Source organism: Typopeltis vanoorti, chromosome 12 (assembly GCF_054136105.1).
Source record: "Typopeltis vanoorti isolate ZY-2024b chromosome 12, IOZ_Tvanoo_1.0, whole genome shotgun sequence".
NCBI lineage: Eukaryota > Metazoa > Arthropoda > Arachnida > Uropygi > Thelyphonidae > Typopeltis > Typopeltis vanoorti.
Window position 1 is genome coordinate 2,288,232 of NC_143560.1, and position 20,685 is coordinate 2,308,916.

Genomic DNA, 20,685 nt, shown 5'->3' on the forward strand with positions numbered 1-20,685 from the left:
TCAGATATTCACTTTACGACAAATAGTTGAGAAAGCATGGGAATATAACAAAGATCTGTATTTAAGTTTTTGTCGATTTGGTAAAGGCATATGACAAGGTGCCAAGAGAGAAGCTATTCAATACGCTACAGTGTCAATGGGGCATTATATCAAGCAATACTTAGCAATACAAATCTTTATTTGAGTTGTAAGTCAGCAGTTAGAATTGAAGGAAGTACAGGAAGATGGTTTAATGTTAAATCTCGTGTGAGACAAGGATGTACATCATCCCCTCTGTTATTCATTATCTATATGGATCACATTATGAAGGAAAGTGGTATTAAACGTGATATCAAAATTGGAGATGTTATTGTCAGCTCTTTGCTTTATGTGGATGATGTTATACTTCTAAATAAATCCGCTACAAGTCTGCAAGATTCTCTGACTAAATTGAATAGCTGTTGTAATAGATATGGTGTGAAGGTCAGCAATAAAAAAACAAACACAATGAAAATAGTCAGAATCGTTGAAAATGTCAACTGTGTTGTGAATGGAGAACCTGTGGAACAAGTAAAACATTTCAGCTATTTAGGCACGATTTTAACTGAAGATGGTAAATTAAATATAGAAATAGACAACAGAATCAGCAAAGATGGTATGGTGGGAAGTCAATTGAATAAATTCATATGGAATAAGAAAGAAATTAGTCAGAACACTAAATTAGCTGTATACAAGACAGTGTTCAAACCAGTTTTAACTTATGGATCTGGGTCAGAAGTAAAAAACTTGATCAAAGACTAGAGACCACAGATATGAGAGTCCTGAGAAAGATTATAGGTGTGAACAGATGGCATCAATGGCAATATCATATTAAAAACGAGGATATTAGGTAAGAACTTGACATTGTCAGCATCCAGGAATGCGTTAGCAGAGCTAATCTCACGTGGTATTGGTCACTTAAACAGAATGGGCGAGGAAAGATTAGCAAAACAAGTGTTCTCTGCCAGGTTGGCAGCAAAACGGCCCAGAGGAAGACCAAGATGTAGGTGGATTGATACGGTACAAAGTGCCTTAGATGATAGAAATATAAGATCTGATAATGTCTTGACAAGTAACAGACTGATCTGGAGGAAATTTGTAGATAGGAGATTAATAATGATGTAATTTTTTTCATGTAGTACTATCATATCCTGTACACCCCTTGAGGGTACATGGCAAATAGAGGCTGTCAGGATCAGATCTTCACTTTACGATAAATAGTCGAGAAAGCATGGGAATATAACAGAGATCTGTATTTAAGTTTGTTGATGATGATGATGATGAGTTCATGGTCTCGCATAATGCCCTTTTGCATTGTGGCAAAGCACTCATGTTACATCAGAACCTCTGAATATTAAGGCAATAGTGATACTATTGCTCAACCAAATATTGCTCTACCATGATTAATAGAAGAACGTTTAATGGTGTAGACTCTATTCAAACTCTTCTATTAATATATGCAGTCGAACGCATGTATTAATAGAAGCGCGTGTACTGAAAGGGGTATCAAAATTCAGGAGTTTTTTTTTTTTTTGTGCCGTAGGTTATGTCGGAAGGTGATGCACTGTGTGCCCTACGGTTAGTAAAGCTCATGCACATCAATTCCTGTCATGCATATTTGGAGAGAAAGAGATTACAGGAAACTATGACAGTATTACCTAAGTACTTGGAAAAGATCCGTTCTCGAATCTTGGTATAATGTAAGAGAAGTTATAAAGGTTTTTCTTAACGAATATGATTTATTGGTATTGCACAGAATAATGTATGATTTTTCTACCTGAATTTCGAATTTTTCATTCTGTATAATATGCAGTCTGAGAACACACCAATTTAAGAGACAAACGTTTTTAATGGGTTGATCATAGGTGAGATATTTGTGGACTGAATAGAGGTGTGTGGTGAAGTTATCTCCCGCGATGAGTTCAGGAACCTAAAGGTGTTAAATAATGATCAGCATAGTTTTTCGGCTTTACATAATGTCACAGTGATAATGTACCTTCGTTCTGAAATAAAGTTAGCACTGTACTGCTACAAGTAAGAATAGTCCAATTCTTTCTCTCCTGTTATTGAAACAAGAGTGTAATCAGATTGCACTAACTCATTCTTATTTATAAAACTGAAAATTAACGTGTCATGTGTCTGTTCTTTTCGAACCAAAACACATCCTGGTTTTCTCAGTAGACTAATTAAAATTTTTCAAGAGACCACTGAAAGGTTGTTCTGGGTGGCTCTTGATAGTCCATATGTTAAGGCGATATGACAACATTCCAATTAATTTAAGGATAGAGTTCAGTGGCATAATTGCGATTTTTTCACTGTTTCGCAAATGAGATTTTTAGTGGGCTGTAAAGGATCCCTTAACACTTTCACTGGAACAGCTAAACTCGCATAACTGCACAACAGCTAATTTCGTTGCATTATAGTCGCAGAACTAAAAGATTTGAAAGTTCGAAGATTCATATTGCACATCCGCCTACCTCAACATTTCCAGTGAAGTGAATTCGAAATGTTTCATTTTCCTTGATATATTCCATAAAGTCGTCGAATGATTCAACACACTTTAGCCCACAAACCCGAACCGCAAATTCTTAGTTAGGAATGGAATATCTAACTGGAGTCGCTGTGGAATAGCACCAATATCTTCAGCGCGCTTTCCGACAAAAAATAAAATAAAATATTTATCAAAACGAATATAATAATTTGATTAATGATCTGATTCTTGAAGTATTACTCAACAGCATTCTAGTAAACAAACTTTCTAATCATGGAAGCGATTAGATTTCGATAAGTTGTAAATTGACGATGTCATTGGATCTACAAGAAACCGATCAGTTCATTTTTAAACCCTTATAATCTGCATTATAGAAATAAGCGCACAGAATTATTTCGAATTGGTCCCATCTAAAGCCATTCATCCTTTCAATTTTTCTTTTTCTTTTTTTTTTTTTATTTAATAATATTATGGTAATTTTCAAGTTTCCAAGTTTCATTGAAATATATATTTACCATTATTTAATTGAGTTGTTAATTATTTGGCGGGATATAAACTTGAAAACAGAACTTTCAAAAGGATATCCCCATCGACCTTAAAACTTTGATAGAAAAAGCAATTGAACTTAAAACATTTTGATCATCTAGGTCTGAAATGTGTATGTACTGTTTTATAATGTGTTCGTAAAACAGAATACCTTTCAGTTTGCAAACGAAAGACATTTGTATATTTATTAATGTTTGGAAACAAATAAGAATATACTTCAAACATCTGATTTTAAACAAACGTATGAATTTCATTGTCTACTGGTGCCTTATCGGGTATGCTCTTAATCTTAATATTTCGAATTATGTGGTTTACAATGTACGAAACTATCGTATTGCTTGTGCCATAGGTTGTAGCTTGGCTATCCTTGTATGCTTGGTGCTTGTCAGTAATGGTACACGCCATAGTTTTTAAATATGTGGTTCATGGACACTCTTATCTTACTTTAAGTTATTATATCTCAACGTTATTTTTCATTCTTTTATATATAAAACAGATAAACGTGAACGTTGTACTACAAAATGGATGCGTTAATCTGGTAGAGCCATTATTTCGAAGTTTGTTATGATGTTTATGTATCGTTTGCTTCTCTTTACCGCCCCCCCCCCCATTTTTGTTCTGTTTTGAGTGTTATTAGAAACACATGTTGTATTTTCTTTCACATATATTCTTTGATTATATAAATATTGAGATTATATATTCCAAAGCAGTAACAAATAAAAAAAAAGTTCATAACATGACAATTCTGTTTATTAATGTTTGCATTAAGTAATTAGTAATACATAAAGTAATTGATGATCTTGTATAGTGAATCCAGATGTAAGCAGGAATTATATCTTGAAGAGGAGCATATTAAAACTAGTCTCATTTAAATATTTGCAAGTTAATTACTAAATAGCCAAGACCAGGTAGAAACATTCAAAATGTATATACACACACAAACACACAAGGCAGATATTTTAATTGCCTAATGGGAGATTTATTAAGCTTAATAAGGTAAGGTATTATGCATTTATTACATGTAGTATTCCTCATGGCAATATAACCAAGCAAGAATTACTATACATATTTTTTACAAATGTTTCTTTTTTTTTGTTTATAGAAAATACTGTGGATTTGAGAATATGTAATTGACATCGATTAAAGAAATTCTAAAAAGTTACAGATTATTAAGGTATGTATTCTTTGAAATTCCAGATATGTTTATCCTTACAATATACAAATTTAATGAGCTGTTCATTACGTTATGATGGAGTAAGATATTTCTTCTGCATCATGCAAATATGAATTTTATACATATGATATATATATATATTCTATACAAAAGTCAAAAATTCCAAAGTATGGTAATGACAAAGAATATCATTCAAGTTGATACAAAATTGAAACCTTAGATACATTTCCCTGACATTATGAATATGTTTGTTTCTTTGTATAACAATGGATAACAGACATGCATAGATAAACACCTTATCATATACTTTTCCATTGCTTATTAAAGTTATTTATATCATTGTTATTCAACCTGCATTATGATGCACCCCTTCAATGAAATTTTGAAAAGCTGGTGTATTTCAAACTATATACACATTTAGTTGTGATTGAATCTTTTTTTTTTTTTTTTGTATTGAGTATTAATATATATAAAATTCCACAAAAGATCCAAAAAACACAATAATAATGATAACTAGTGGATGTTATTTAGTTCTGTAAAACCTTGAAAGGTATTTGATATCTGCAGGTGTGAACAGTCAGACACCATTGATCCTATCTAGATGAACTTATTTTTCAAGAGTATATTTTTGTATGTTAGAATTACTTCTGACTCTTCTGTAAAGTGACATTTTTAAATTTGTTCAATAAATTTCATGTTTTACTTGTCTTTACATATATAATACCAAATTTTTCAAGAATGAAATTGCATGAATGTAATATGTGGATAGTTTCTGTTAATTCATTAATGGATAGTTTATAATATATTTGATAATTAAGCATATTGTCAAATGAATCATAATAAATATTATGATTTTTGAAACATTACAGTATATTCTACAGAATATATTGCAATGTTTCATTAATATATTCTGTAGAATATATTAATATCAATCTATCTATTGTCTAGGATTAATATTAATCTTAATATTTATATAGATAGCAATGTTGATAATAATATTCTATTGCAGAAATAACCATATAATTAAATCCAAAAACTTCCTTTCTTCTCAATTTTAATATAAACATATTCTTGAGGTTGTTTCAATATTTTAAACTTTTTTTTTTTTTTTTTGTTATTAACAAAACTGAGAAATACATCAGAATATTACTGTACCATTAACTAATGCTCAAATCTGTTAAAATTGTGTTTAGTTTTTATTCTGGTATGGTATCTTAATTCATCATCATCATCAGCAATTGTCAATCCACTACTGGATGAAGGCCTTTAAGATCACTCCAAAACTGTCTGTCCATGGCTCTCCTCTCCCATGTCATCCCTGCAAATCTGATATCATCAATCCACCTTGCTTTAGGTGGTATTGTGGTCGTTTTTCTCTCGTGGAATCTAATCCAGTACTTCTTTTGTCCATCATGATCTTGTCTTCAAGCAATTTGCCCAGCCCATTCCCATTTCAGATGTTTCACTCTTCCTATGATGTCAGAGTTTGGTTTGGTTTCTTATCCATGTATTCCTTTAGTGATCCAGTCTTGTGATATCAAGCATACTTCTTTTCAGACTTAATTGTGTTGTTGTTAATCTCTGAATTTCCTTTGCATTTAGTGTCCATGTTTCACAGCCATATGTCAATATAGGAAGAATACACTGGTTAAAAACTTTTTTCTTCAGGCATAATGGTAGTTGGCTTTTGAATATTGAATGTAATTTTCCACATGCTTTCCACCCAATCATCGTACATCTTTTAATTTCGTCCATGATATTTTGTTCCATTGATATCTGTTGTGCTAAGTATATGTAATGATCTACTTTTTTAATTTCATCATTATTGATATTTATTATTTTTGGTTGGACATAATTATTGAACATGACTTGGGTCTTCTTTAGGTTTATCTTTAGGCCAGCTGTTTTGCTAGCAATTTGGTAGCAAAAATCTATAATAAGATTTTTAAATCTATTGTTTAGTTCATGTTGGAATATATCCTTTTTAATCTTGAGTTTGTGTACATCTATGTTTTGCTTTGATCTTCAAACCATTTTTCTTCTTTCTTTTTGGCAGTCTATTTGAATATTACTGCATATCATACGATGGTCACTTCCATGGATACGAGTCTGTAATTTATGTGCAGTTGAAATAAAGATCACTGTCATCTGCAAAATGTAAATGGCTTAAATATCTTCCATTTATCTTCAGACTTTTCCCTTTCCAATCAAGAAGTTTGAATATTTCATTTAGGCATGCTGTGAATAATTTTGGAGATACTGTGTCACCCTATCTTATACCTCTCTGTATTTCCACTGTAGAGATGTTTCCAGTGAAATGTATTGCTGCTGTGGCATTGGTGTATGCTGATTTGATGGTCCTGATATATGTCTCCTCCACTTGTTGATTTCGTAATGCTTTAAGTATTGCACAAGTTTTTACTGAATCAAAGGCTTTCTCATAATCAATGAAACCAAGACATAATGGCAACTGATGTTCATTACACTGTTCAATAATCTGTTGTACAACTTGAATATGGTCCATTGTACTAAAGCCACTTTGAAAGCCTGCCTGTTATTTTGGTTGTGCTAGGTCTAGAGTTGTACAAAACCTATAAGCTAAGACTTTTGTAAACACTTTGTAAACCGCCGATAGTAGACTGATGGGTTGGTAGTTCATCAAGTCTTCTACTTCAACTTTTTTTATGTATCAGAATTCGGGTAGCCTATGTTCTTGGTACATCATATTTCTTCAGACATATGGTAAATAGTTTTGCTAAGACTTTTCAATTCACTTCAACTTTTTTTATGTATCAGAATTCGGGTAGCCTATGTTCTTGGTACATCATATTTCTTCAGACATATGGTAAATAGTTTTGCTAAGACTTTGTAGATCATTTCTCCACCTGCTTTTAGAAGTTCAGCTGTAACTCCATCATCATCACCTGCCACTTTTCCCATTTTGCAAGCTTTGGATGCTCCACATAACTTCTGGTAGAGTCTGTGGTACTTCAGCTATTTTATAGTTGTCTTCTTCTTCATTTAATTCATCATCCTGATGTAATGCTGAGTAAAAGTTTTCAATTCTTTTTGCTATTGCATATCTATCTATGTTTATGGTCCCATCTTGTAGTTTGACTGCAACCATCTGTTTATTGCTGTTTGGCATTTTTTGAGACTACGGTTGTTTTCAATTGTCTGTTATATGAATTCACAATTGAATTTTCTTATTTCTTCCATGATATGTTTTCTGAGTGTTTTGCACAATTCACCTGTATTCAATTTTATTCTGTAGGTTATTTGATTGTTTAATTTCTCTTCATTTCTTCATAAGCTGTTTTGTTTCTTCAGAAATTTTGTCTTGTTTCTGTTTTGTGGTACCAGTGATTTCAAGTGAGCATTGTAAAAGGTTTTAGTTAATAATGTCATTACTTTCTGATGGATCAGTATTGTCATCTATAATAAGATTTTTAAATCTATTGTTTAGTTCATGTTGGAATATATCCTTTTTAATCTTGAGTTTGTGTACATCTATGTTTTGCTTTGATCTTTGAAACATTTTTCTTCTTTCTTTTTGGCAGTTTATTTGAATCTTACTGCATACCATACAATGGTCACTTCCAATGTCTTCTTCTTCTCCTTCTTCCTATCCAGGTTCTAGGCAAAGTGGCTTGTTCTGGACTCAGTCCATCTTCTTCTTCTTGGTCATCCCCTATTCCTTGTTCCTCTAGGCTCATACGTTAAGATCTTTTTTTGGTAATCTTTCTCTCTGCATTCTTGCTGTATGGTCTAGCCAGTTTTTCCTATATTTAATCATTGAGTCTGTTATGGAATTAATTTTAAGATTTCTAATTATTTCACTGTCTCTTTTTTTTTTATCTAATAGGGTTAGTTTTTCTAAGGAATTTCATTTCTGCTGCCTGAATTCTCTGTATACATATCTCTTTCTCCGAAGGTCCATATCTTACTTCCATATAACAGTGTAGGTTTGACTATTGTTTTGTAGACTCTAAGTCTTGTGTGTTTTTGTACATAGTTAGGTTTAAAGGTTCTGTTAATTACTCCACTGATTTTTATGAAGTTTATTATTTTAAAATCAATATCTATTTCATTTATGTAAGATAGTTTTCAGCCTAAGTATTAAAATTATTAACTTGTTCTATGTTCTATTATTTTATTATTTATTACTATTTTACTTCTGACAGAGCTATTCTGTGAGAAAAGTCATGACTTTAGTTTTCTCCATTGACATTTCTAGGCCATATTGCTGTATAAATTATTTAAGCTATAGATTGCTTTCTGCAATTCGTCTTCAGTCTTTCCAAAGATGATCTGATCATCAGTAGTGTGTCTATTTTTGTATATCGATTAATTTGGAAGCCACATGTATTTACTTCTCTCCATTTTTTGATAATATTGTCCATATATATATATATATATATATATATGTTAAATAATATGGGTGATAAAGGACAGCCTTGATGACTCCTCTATTTATTGGTTTCCAAGTAGATATCGTATTATTTTGCTATTTCATTATTATGGTATATGTTCAATAGAGCATTGTATAGTTGGTTTGGAATGTGATATTCCTTTAAAGTTTCCCATAGTTTATGAAGGTTTAAATTAAACATATTTGGTCATTTGAAAATTAAACATACAGACTTATTGTTTTAATTCTGACCATATGTAATGCATACAAATATCTTGCATTCTTTGCCTAGCAGTTTTGCTAGCAAACTGTCTAGCTTTTTCAAGGCATTGACGGAAAAGCATAAAAAAACTAGTAAATGCAAATTGAAAGGAACATAAAAAACGTTGTAAACAATCTAGTAGATAAGGTTACACGTTCGCGTGACAGAGACTCAGAGGACTTATTGTTCTTATACATTATCACACATGCGTGTTTGTTGTAAACATGTAATGTGATTACTGGCTAGCTGTAGTTCAGATGGATTTAGAGAGAGGATCAGGTTTTTCCACGAACTGTTCAGAATAGTACCCTGATTTCTGTTGAGGTTTCCACTGGTTATTAATACTATTGTGGCTTCCTTGAATAAACAATGTCTGTAGTTGTCATCCAGATATGGCATGGAACTGTTTTGCCACTCTATTGTGTGGTTTACAGAAATGTTGTTCTAAGCCAGAAGAAATACTTCTGTTGTGGTTTACATCACCAACGTGTTCTTTTTGTCTGGTCTCTAAACTTTCTGAAGTTTGTCCGATGTAGGCAAGACCACAGGAGCAAGGAATGTAATATACTCCTGGATATTTGTAGAATGGCACCTTATCTTTTGGGGATCCTAAAACCTGTCTGATGTTGGTGGTTGGTTTGAAGACTACTCTGATGTTGTAGGCTCTTAGTATTCTGGCTATTTGATAAGAAATTGACCTGATGAAAGAGCTCACTACAGTAGAAATGTGCTGGGAGATTGATTTTTCTTGTCTGGAGTTGTCACCGTATAGATATTTTTTGATAATGTTCGGAGGATATCCATTTTGTGATGATGTGTTGGCTATTAGTGAGAGTTCAGTCTATGTATTCTCCTCTTCTGATATAAACTGTCGGGCTCTATTTTTCAACATGTGGATAATGTTCAGTTTGTGTGTCCTGTGATGGTTTGAAGTATAATGAAGATATCTTCCAGTGTCTGTAGGCTTTATGTAAATAGATAATTTGACACTATTTGATTGTGTCACTATTAAAACAATAAGTTTGTATGTTTAGTTTATGAAGGTGTTTATAACAGAACAGTCTTGAAAGATGTTTTTCTTATTTCTGAAGATAAAGCCAATTTCATTAGTTTTTCCATTTGAACTTTTCCATGTCCACTTCTTATGTGTTTTTTTCTTGAAAGGGAATTCATGATGTACAGGTTTTCTTTTTCTGCAAATTCCATTAACCTTGTTCCTCTATTATCTGTCATGCCATATCCAAAATTTCCCATTGAGCTTTGATCTGATTATTGTATACCAATTCTAGCATTAAAGTCTCCTATTACAATTCTGAAATTTTTTCCTTTATTGTAAAGTTGGGATACATCATGATAGAAGTCTTCAATTTCTTCATCAGTGTGACTTATTGTTGGTGCATAGACTTGGATGATCTTAAGAGTGTATCTTTTTGAGATTTGAACGACAGTATTTTATTCGATCAGATATACTATCAAATTCTATTATTACTATTACTATTATTACGGGCAACTCCAGGGAGTCATTAGACTCATCGAGGGAGGCCCCAAATCATATTCATCACAACTATCTGACATTCATACAGTATCTATCATACCTCGCCTTAAACTCATTCACTGTCACAGCATCCACTACAGACTCAGGGAGCGCATTCCACTCATTCACAACTCTAAAAGTAAAGAACCCAGCTCTAACACCTTTACTAACCACACTTTTGCCCAGTTTCCATGGATGTCCCCTAGTCCTCCCACAACCAGCCCTGTTCTCAAAAATATCTTCTGAATTAATTTTATAGAAACCCTTCAGTAATTTGAATGTCTCAATCATATCTCCCCTCCTCCGCCTATCAACCAATTTTTGCAACCCACAAATCCTCAACCTGTTCTCATACGGTTCATTCCACAGACCTGCTATCATCTTGGTCACTCGCCTCTGGATCCTCTCCACCTCCTCCCCATCAAGAAGAAACCTAGGTGACCAAATCTGAGCACAGTAGTCTAGATGGGGTCTTATCAAGGCTCGATAGAGAGGAACAATAACCTGCTTGTCTCTGCTTGTCAACGTATTCTTCAGCAACCAAGTGATTTGATGAGCTATTTTGGTCACTTTTGCAATGTGTCCCCTAAATTTCAATTCCTTATCCACCAACACTCCTAAATCTCGTGCCTCATCAATTTCCTGGAGCAGGGTTCCACCAATGCAGTAAACTGCCGCCAATCTTTTCATCCCAAAATGCATAACCTTACATTTTGCCACATTAAACTGACATGTGGCAAAATTATATTGTTCTTCAATTTTTTTATTAATCATGAATCTAACTCTACTGATTATTTCCTTGTCATAGCCTCTATAATACAGCATGTCTTCATTTTTTAATTGAGGAATTTTTTTCACCATTACATCTAACTGCACACAGTCCAGGAATGTCTCATTTTAGTCGCTTTCACTCTTCAGTTAGCTGTGCTTCACTGCTCAGAGTCTTACAGTTTAAAGTTCCAAGGACTAGTTTCCACTGGCAGTGGAATCTGGTTACCCAGGGATTCTTAGCACCCTCTGCCTTTATGCTTAACTTCCTGCTGCCATAGGTAGTAACAATCTGGCCTCCAGGGAAGGAGGACCAATTTATTTCTGTTTGATTCATCTCGGAAGATTGGGCCATAAATTCACCATGCTAGTCCACTGTGGGTTGGTGAATGGCAATATTTTTACATGGGATCGCCAGTCCCAAAACCACTGGTCCACAGCTCTTTATTCAATATATTCAGAGCTGCCCTGATATCCAATGGATGCTAATCAGGGTTTCTCCCTATCTGCCACCTAGGGGATACACCCAGTAGCCAGTGGGAGCCCCAAGTTATCTTAGTTATATGTTCTTTATTATTATTATATTTTATTTTATTTTTTTTTTTGGCTTGCCAGGACTGATCAGAAATGTTCTGAATGGTGCTATAATTTGGAAATGTTTTAAGACAAATCATGGTCTCTAGTTCTGTAGTTATATGAATCACATATTATTACCTTTTTGCAGTGATTCAGTCATATTTGACATTGATTACATTTTCTTACTTTTATTTAACTCTGACCTTGTATTTAAACATGGCATTGCTTTAGACATGTTATGTCTTTGTAAAACAGATCCAGACACTTAGAAATGCTTAAAAAGCATTTCATTGTATTTTTTTAAGCCATTAAAGGCAGACTGTAGTCTGTTTCATCTATTAAAAAATACATTTAATAGGTGGAATGGAGTTGGATGTGTAGCATTGTACAGAGAGGCCTAGACTCCATACCACCTGTTAAATGTACTTTTGTTTGTTATTATTATGTTCTCTGACCAGTTTGCTTGTTGGGAGAGAAAGTACTACCTTCTTTCTCTGCTACCCCTTATACATTCTGATATGTAGCAGAGAAAGAGAGCTGTGCTATTCTTATACGAAACCAGCATACTTTCAATTGAACCATGGTAGCACAAAGCTCTCATCTATTATGATGTAAATTAAATCTAAATCTTTTCCAGCCCAAGTACAGCACACATCAAACATGTCTTTTTAAATGCATTGCATAGGGTAATTTTGAGTCATTTGAGCTGAAAATAAAAAAATTCAACAGACAAAGAGTTTAACATTGGATATGGCACTATGATGAGGATCCTTGGAAAAGATTTTGTTCCAAGTATCCTTAAAGGTCACTGGAACCAAAGGTCGGGTGCTTAAGGGTCAAAGCTGTATAACTGAGAGGAGACCTCCACATAGCCTTTAAAGGAAAGCAGAGAACCGACCAGGGCTTCTGACCTAATGTCCAATCCTCACCTTCTCATGGTGCACCCTGTTGGGTATCTACCTAGATACTGAACGAACAAGGATGGGCTGGCAATTTGGGATTTAGCCGACCAAATTGTAATTCTTATTGGCTTAAACCAAATTACAAAATGATGGTATAACATGACAAAATTTCATGCCGATGGGGCATCGCCCGATTAAACAAGGCCCCTGTTGTTTTCACCAGGGAACTAGGGCGAACAGCGAAAAGGAATTAATCAGCTACTGGAACAAATCTGAAAAAACACCCCAACTCAACATCACCAGAGTTAAAGATCGGTACTATCAACATAAGAAGCCTGAATGGCAAAGAAATGGAGCTAGCTGAAGAATTAGATAAGTACCAGATTGACATAATAGGGGGTGACAAACAAAAAAGGCAAAAACTGGTGATATCTTTCTGAGCAATAAATGCAAAATATTATATTCAGACAATGACAGTCAAGGAAAAGAAGGAGTAGCCATTGTATTCTACACTAAATACGAGGCTAATCCTCCTGAATGGCAGACAGTCTCAAGTAGAGTGATGTGGGCAAATATCAGATTGGGGAACTGGACAATGAGACTTATTTGTGCCTATGGTGCCACAGAAGGTTCTACTAAGGTAGAAGTGGAGGAATTTTTTGAGGATTTAGAGAAAGCATCTGACACAATGAAACAGGAAACATTGGTCCTTGTTAGGAATCTAAATAGCAGAGTAGGAAATGATTGTCAGACATACAAAAATATATTGGGAAAATTTGGAGAAAAGAGCAAAACTAATAATAATGCCGAATATTTGTTGGATTTCTGCTCATGACATGGACTGGTTATTATTAACACCATGTTCCAACATAAAAATGTGCACAAATTCACATGGAAAGTAGAGGCAAGAAATAAGAAAAGTCTCATTGACTATGTTATTGTTGATAGTGATGTTTTCTCCCTTGAGCAGGACACCTGAGGGTACAGAGGATTTGAAATTGGAAGTGATCACTATTTAGTCTTGAGCAGGATAAAATTCAATTTCATATTGAGTTGAGCAGCTCTCAGATGTGAACTGTAGACTAAAATACACAAAGATTATTGAAGAAAAAATGAAAGAGTTTGAGAACAGGAACCAAACTAGAGATTCAGTGGCAAGTCTTGAAGAAAACCTTGATTGATTCAGCCAGAGAGACATGTGGTGAGGTTGTCTGCAAGGATAGAAAAATCAGAACTCCATGATGGATATAGGAAGTTAAAGAAGCAGTGAAGGAAAAGAAGAAAGCATATCAAAAGTTCCTGGCAAATAAGTCAGCTTGTGCTCTTAGAGAATACAGAGACAAATGTAAGAAAGCTAAACACTGTGTAAAATTAGCTAAACAAACGTCATGGGAGGATTTTGGCAAGAACATAGAAAATAAATATCAAGAAGGTGGCAAAATATTTTGGAGGTTGTAGAAGAAGCTTAACAATGGAGGAAAGAGTACTGTAAAAGGAGTTAGAGATGATAAAGGTGACATGAAAATGGGAGAAAAAGATATCCTGGAAGTATGGAGTAATTACTTCAAGAAATTGCTAAACGATAGCACAAGTAGTGATAGCACAATGGTAAAAAAACACTCAACAGGCATACATTCAAGAATACATATCCATACTTGAAGTAGAAAAAGCCATCAAAGGCTTAAAATTTGGAACGACAGCAGGAGTAGATGATAATCGACCAGAAATGCTGAAGCATGGTAGTATAAAAAATCTTGCAGTGGCTACACTACATAGTTTAGAAGGCTTGGACAGAGAAACGAATTCATGATGATTGGAGTTGCTCTCATAGTACCCATATATAAAAAGGGAAATAAAACTGAATGTGAGAATTACAGAGGTATTTCCTACTGAGTGTTCCTGGTAAGATATATGCAAGTATACTCGAGAAATGGTTGAGAAGAATTGTAGAAGAAAAGCTTGGTAAAGAACAAGCTGGATTCCGACCAAATAGAGGCTTTACGACAATAGTGGAGAAATCATGGGAATATAACAAAGATCTCTATTTGATTTGTGTATATCTGGAAAGCCATATAATAAGGTGCCAAGAGAGAAGCTATTCAATACGCTGCAGTTATTTGGTCAATGGGGCATTATATCAAGCAATACTTAGTCTTTATTTGAGTTGTAAGTCAGCAGTTAGAATTGATGGAAGTACAGGAAGATGGTTTAATGTTAAATCTGGTGTGAGACAAGGATTTATATTATCCCCTCTGTTATTCGTTATCTATGTGGATCACATTATGAAGGAAAGTGGTATTAAACATGATATCAAAATTGGACATGTTAATTTCAGCACTTTGCTTTATGCAGACGATGTTATACTTATCAGTAAATACGCTACGAGTCTGCATGATTCCTTGACTAAATTGAATAACTGTTGTAATAGATATGGTATGAAGGTCAGCATTAAAAGGACAAAGACAATGAAAATAGGTAGAATTGTTGAAAATATCAACTGTGTTATGAACGAGGAACCTGTGGAACAAGTAAAACATTTCAGCTACTTAGGCACGATTGTTACTGAAGATGGTAAATTAAATATGGAAATAGAGAACAGAATCAATAAAGCTGGTATAGTAGGAAGTCAATTGAATAAATTCATATGGAATAAGAGAGAAATTAGTTGGAACACTAAATTAACTGTATACAAGACTGTGTTCAAACCAGTTTTAACTTTATGATCCGAGAGCTGGGTCAGAAGTAAAACACTTGACCAAAGACTAGAGACCACAGATATGAGAGTCCTGAGAAAGATTAGAGGCGTGAACAGAGGGTAATATCATATTAAAAACGAGGATATTAGGAAAGAACTTGACATTGTCAGCATCCAGGAATGCGTTAGCAGAGCTAATCTCAGGTGGTATGGTCATTTAAACAGAATGGGCGAGGAAAGGAAAGATTGGCAAAACAAGTGTTCTCTGCCAGGTTGGCAGGAAAACGACCCAGAGGAAGGCCAAGATATAGGTGGATTGATATGGTACAAAGTGCCTTAGATGACAGAAATATAAGATCCGATAACATTAGAGTCTTGACAAGTAACAGACTAATCTGGAAGAAAATTGTATCATATTAAAAACGAGGATATTAGGAAAGAACTTGACATTGTCAGCATCCAGGAATGCGTTAGCAGAGCTAATCTCAGGTGGTATGGTCATTTAAACAGAATGGGCGAGGAAAGGAAAGATTGGCAAAACAAGTGTTCTGTGCCAGGTTGGCAGGAAAACCACCCAGAGGAAGGCCAAGATATAGGTGGATTGATATGGTACAAAGTGCCTTAGATGACAGAAATATAAGATCCGATAACATTGGAGTCTTGACAAGTAACAGACTAATCTGGAAGAAAATTGTAGATAGGAAGTTAGTAATGATGTAAATTTTTCATGTAGTGCTATCATATCCTGTACACCCCCTTTAGGGTACATGGCAGGAATTAGATGATGATGATATATGCATGGTGAAGGGAGACACTTCAAGATGAGAAACATTAGGTTCAGTCTATTCTGTTTTATTACAAGAGTGTGAGAGCCTTGATAGAAAGAATGTATATAATCAAAATCAAGTCTTTCTTGTTATGATTATCATTAATTATATTTGCTATAAGCTTGATTGCTTTCCTATATTGCAGATCATCCCTTTTAATGTATATATATATAATCATCAATTTCTGATAAGTTTTCCCTCAAGAAATGTACAGTATACAATGATAGTCTAGATCATCATCATCCAATTCCTGCTATGTACCCTCAAGGGGTGTACAGGATATGATAGTACTACATGAAAAAAAAAAAAAATTACATCATTATTAATTTCCTATCTACAATTTTCCTCCAAATCAATCTGTTAGTTGTCAAGACTCCAACATTATCAGATCTTATATTTCTATTGTCTAATGCACTTTGTACCATATCAATCCACCTATATCTTGGTCGTCTTCTGGGTAGTTTTGCTGCCAACCTGGCAGAGAACACTTGTTTTGCTAATCTTTCCTCGCCCATTCTGTTTAAGTGACCATACCACGTGAGATTAGCTCTGCTAACGCATTCCTGGATGCTGACAATGTCAAGTTCTTTCCTAATATCCTCGTTTTTAATATGATATTGCCATTGATGCCATCTGTTCACACCTATAATCTTTCTCAGGACTCTCATATCTGTGGTCTCTAGTCTTTGATCAAGTTTTTTACTTCTGACCCAGCTCCCAGATCCATAAGTTAAAACTGGTTTGAACACTGTCTTGTATACAGCTAATTTAGTGTTCTGACTAATTTCTTTCTTATTCCATATGAATTTATTCAATTGACTTCCCACCATACCAGCTTTGCTGATTCTGTTGTCTATTTCTATATTTAATTTACCATCTTCAGTTAAAATCGTGCCTAAATAGCTGAAATGTTTTACTTGTTCCACAGGTTTTCCATTCACAACGCATTTGACATTTTCAATGATTCTGCCTATTTTCATTGGCTTTGTCTTTTTATTGCTGACCTTCATACCATATCTATTACAACAGCTATTCAATTTAGTCAGAGAATCTTGCAGACTTGTAGCGGATTTATTTAGAAGTATAACATCATCCGCATAAAGCAAAGAGCTGACATTAACATCTCCAATTTTGATATCAGGTTTAATACCACTTTCCTTCATAATGTGATCCATATAGATAATGAATAACAGAGGGGATGATGTACATCCTTGTCTCACACGAGATTTAACATTAAACCATCTTCCTGTACTTCCTTCAATTCTAACTGCTGACTTACAACTCAAATAAAGACTAAGTATTGCTTGTTATAATGCCCTATTGACACCATATAACTGTAGCGTATTGAATAGCTTCTCTCTTGGCACCTTGTCATATGCCTTTTCCAAATCGACAAAACTTAAATACCGATCTTTGTTATATTCCCATGCTTTCTCGACTATTTGTCGTAAAGTGAAGATCTGATCCTGACAGCCTTTGTTTGGCCTGAATCCAGCTTGTTCTTCACCAAGCTTTTCTTCCACAATTCTTCTCAACCGTTTCTCAAGTATACTTGCATAGATCTTGCCAGGAACACTCAGTATGGAAATACCTCTGTAATTCTCACATTCAGTTTAATTTCCCTTTTTATATATGGGTACTATGAGAGCTCTACTCCAATTATCAGGAATTCGTCCCTCTGTCCAGGCCTTCTGAACTATGCAGTGCAGCCACTGTAAGACTCTCACACCACCATACTTCAGCATTACTGGTCGAATATCATCTACTCCTGTTGCCTTTCCACATTTCAAGCCTTTGATGGCTTTTTCTACTTCAAGTATGGATATGTATTCCTGACTGCAAGCCTGGTCAGTGTTTTTTACCACTGTGCTGTCATCACTGGTTGTTTCATTTAGCAGTTTTTCAAAGTAATTACTCCATACTTCAAGGATATCTTTTTCTCCTGTTTTCATGTCACCTTTATCATCTCTAACTCCTTTTACAGCACACTTTCCCCCATTCCTAAGATTCTTCAACAACCTCCAGAATATTTTGCCACCTTCTTGATATTTATTTTCTATATTCTTGCCAAAGTCCTCCCATGACTTTTGTTTAGCTAGTTTTACACAGTGTTTAGCATTCTTGCATTTGTCTCTGTATTCTCTAAGAGCACAAGCTGACTTATTTGACAGGAACTTTTGATATGGTTTCTTCTTTTCCTTCACTGCCTCTTTAACTTCCTGTGTCTACCAGGGAGTTCTGATTTTTTTATCCTTACAGACAACCTCACCACATGCCTCTCTGGCAGAATTAATCAATGTTTTCTTTAGGGGTTTGCCACTGAATCTCCAAGGTTTGATTCCTGTTCTCAAACTCTTTCATTTTTTCTTCAATAATCTTTGTGTATTTTAGTCTACAGTTCAGATCTGAGAGCTGCTCAACTTTTATTCGCTTTAAAATTTTCTTACATGTTATTCTTTTCAATATGAAATTCAATTTTATCCAGCTCAAGACTAAATAGTGATCACTTCCAATTTCAAATCCTCTATACACTCTGGTGTCGTGCACCAGGGAGAAAACATCACTATGAACAATAACATAGTCAATGAGACTTTTCTTATTCCTAGCCTTTTCTCTCCATGTGAATTTGTGCACATTTTTATGTTGGAATATGGTGTTAGTAATAACCAGTCCATGTCCTGAGCAGAAATCCAACAGATATTTGCCATTATTATTAGCTTTGCTCTTTTCTCCAAATTTTCCCAAAATATTTTTGTATGTCTCACAATCATTTCCTACTCTGCTGTTTAGATCCCCAACAAGGACCAATTTTTCATTGTGTAAGTGGCTTTTTCTAAAGCCTCAAAAAATTCCTCCACTTCTGCCTTAGTAGAACCTTCTGTGGGACATAGGCACAAATAAGTCTCATTGTCCAGTTCCCCATTCTCATATTTGCCCACATTACTCTCTTTGAGACTGACTGCCATTCAAGAAGATTAGCCTCGTATTTTGTGTTGAATACTATGGCTACTCCTTCTTTTCCTTGATTGTCATTGCCTGAATATAACATTTTGTATTTATTGCTCAGAAAGATCTCACCAGTTTTGGTCTTTTTTGTTTCAGTCACCCCTATTATGTCGATCTGCTACTTATCTAATTCCTCAGCTAGCTCCATTTCTTTTACATTCAGGCTTCTTACATTGATAGTACGAATGTTTAACTCTGGTGATGTTGAGTTGGGGTTTGTTTTCAGATTTGTTCCAGTAGCTGACTTTTTGCTGTTCGCCCTGGTTCCCTGGCGAAAACTTGTTTAACCGGGCGATTCCCCAGCCGGCATGAAATTTTGTCATGTTGTACCATCATTTTTTATTTTGGTTTAACCAATAAGAATACAATTTGTTCGGCTAAATCCCAAATTGCCAGCCCATCGTCGTTCGTTCAGTATCCAAGTAGATACCCAACAGGGTGCACCACGAGAAGGTGAGGATTGGACATTAGGTCAGAAGCCCTAGTCGGTTCTCCGCATTCCTTGAAAGGCTATGTGGAGGTCTCCTCTTATTTATACAGCTTTGACCCTTAAGCACCCCGATAGTCTAGATAATGAAGTTTATGTTATTACCAGCATCCTGTCAACATTCTTTCAAATTTCTAACCTAACTTTCAGATCCATAACTTAAATCAGGTTAAGCCATTTTGTGTAATTTTCAGAACACGTTTCTTTTCCTCCTCCTTCATCCCTGCTATTGCAGTACTGTGTAGCAGTCTTTCCTCCTGACGTATTTCCCAAGGAATACAATATACAGGCTTTTAAATCAAATGTAAACAAGTTTCTCCTTTTTCAACCCACTACCCATACATGGTACTAACATACTATAGGTTGTTCAGTCAACCTCTCATATATGGGCCCAACATAGAAAATCAAAATATAAGATCTGACAAATAATTTTTTTTTTTTAAGGCTTATTAAATACTGCATCAATCCCCTTATATCTTGGTGTTTCTCGGGGTTCATGACATCAAACACCTATTTAACCTTTCCTCTTACATTTGGTTTAAGTTACTTAAGCCAAATACATACCACATTAGATTAATTCTGCTCATACAGTCTTCCTAACACAATCAAGTCAGGTCATTTTCTGTAATATTTAATTTTTCATATGACTATGCCAGTAATGCCATCTGTTTCTTCTCTAAAAATTGTGCCAAAGTATGTAAAATATTTCACTTTTTCTACAGGGTTTCCATTGAGAATACGTTAGATGTTTTCCTGCCTATTTTTATAGTTGTCCTCTTTTTATTGCTGATTTTCATATCTTTGTTATACCAGTTATTCGATTTGGTTAATGAGTCCTAAAGATGTCTACAGGATTTTTAGTGTGTAACATAATTTGTATAAAGTCAAGAGCTGAGTTTAATGAAAATCTGATTTTCATATCAGATTTTACACACTTTCTTTCATAATATAATGAAATTTCATAATATTTCTTTCATAATAATATAAT

General features: G+C 34.5%; 1 protein-coding gene across 2 annotated transcripts in view; it reads left to right on the forward strand.

The window, feature by feature from the left end:
* Positions 1 to 3,203: 3,203 nt before the first annotated feature.
* Positions 3,204 to 20,685, forward strand: part of LOC150100547 (uncharacterized) — a 237,005-nt gene continuing 219,523 nt past the window's right edge. Inside the window, exons 1-2 of one of the 2 annotated variants that reach the window (XM_090401662.1) lie at positions 3,204 to 3,330; positions 4,158 to 4,229. The gene's annotated coding sequence lies outside the window, so the exon portion shown is untranslated. Of the gene's footprint in view, positions 3,331 to 3,455; positions 3,594 to 4,157; positions 4,230 to 20,685 lie in introns of those variants that run through there. The other variant, XM_090401661.1, reaches the window with a different exon arrangement.